We start from the raw sequence: 1,502 nt of genomic DNA on the forward strand, positions 1-1,502 counted from the left end.
TATTCAAAATATTGTGCTAGTTTATCGAATAATTTTGGGCAAAATATCTTCCTGAACATGCAGTAACACCTGCGAAATTTTTAGAATATTTACCTAATCTATATGGAGAATCAAACAGTAGTTTTGGAGCCATTCCCTAATTTTAGTCCGAATACCTCAATTCCTCAAATTATAGGGAATATTCTAAAACTTTCGTATAAATTACCGTAAGTTTAGGGTTTCCCCAAAAATTGTAAGTATTATCTAATTTCCTCAATTTTAGGGAATTTGCCCCAATTTTTGAGTGAATTATAAGAACTTTTAGGAACATTTCACATCTTTGTTTCCCCAACTAAAAATTGGGGAAAATTCCCGACATTATTAAGGTGTATAGACAAATTACAAAACAAGATAAACTATAAGTTTTGTTATTGCTGTTCATATAAATGTATTGTAGGGTTGACCAAGAACAGAACTTTTGAGAACGGCACAAAGAACCGAACTTTATAAAACAGCAGCAAGGCTGAGTGTCGCTGTTTATTAAACTTGGAATTGCCTGTTAATAGTTTTACATTAGACTCCGGATTCAAAATTATTCTAGAATGTGACACTAACCATTTTTTGATGATATCTATATTTTAGATACTGGCCATTTTGAAGTTTTCGAAAATTAATTTTTGTAAAGTAAGATCTTGTGTTAAATCTAAACCTAAAATTTGGAGACTTTCCCCTAATAGCACAGAACGTTCCGGGAATGTATCTGGAATGTTCCGCGGGAATCTTCGGAATTGTCCCTGAGCGTGTAAAATATCCGCCGCTTGCGAACGTTCCAGTGGAACGTTACACTGAGACCTAAGGGAAACCTTCCATTATTGTTATTTTTCATAACAATTATCTCGTAAACCGTAAGAGATTATTGTTATTTTTAATAACAATTATCTCGTAAACTGTAAGAGATAGGTAAAAATATATGACATTTTTGAGTTTTGCGTACCGTATATACTACATTCTAATATGGTATCTATACCATAAACTGACATTAATTTTGACCTATCACTGACGGTTTATCGGATATTCATTGATAATAATAACAATAAAGATAATTTATTCTTTGAACGTTCCAGTTAAATGTTCCTGGAATGCTCTCAAGTGGCGGACATTTTACTAGCTCAGGGAACGTTCCCGGAATGTTCCGTGCTACTAGGGTCACATATTTATCTCAAAAAGTGGGAATTTTCTTGCATGTATTGAACTTGTGTTTAAGTCACAAAAATTTTCTATTGGGCCAGTGAGCCATAGAAATATTCAACAAAACTAAAAAAAATTTTGCGGGGGGAGGCGATCTTTGTACTTGCTGATGAAATATTTGATGTGAAAACACCAAAATTCATAATGATAGATTTAATATGGTATATGACTGATATCGAATTCCGAATGGGGTCGTTAATTGCGAATCTGATGCCTGAACACTAAATTCCAAAATGGCCAATACAATAAATGTATACATAAATTTTAACGAGAAA

Source organism: Belonocnema kinseyi, chromosome 1, assembly GCF_010883055.1.
Source record: "Belonocnema kinseyi isolate 2016_QV_RU_SX_M_011 chromosome 1, B_treatae_v1, whole genome shotgun sequence".
Taxonomy (NCBI): Eukaryota; Metazoa; Arthropoda; class Insecta; order Hymenoptera; family Cynipidae; genus Belonocnema; species Belonocnema kinseyi.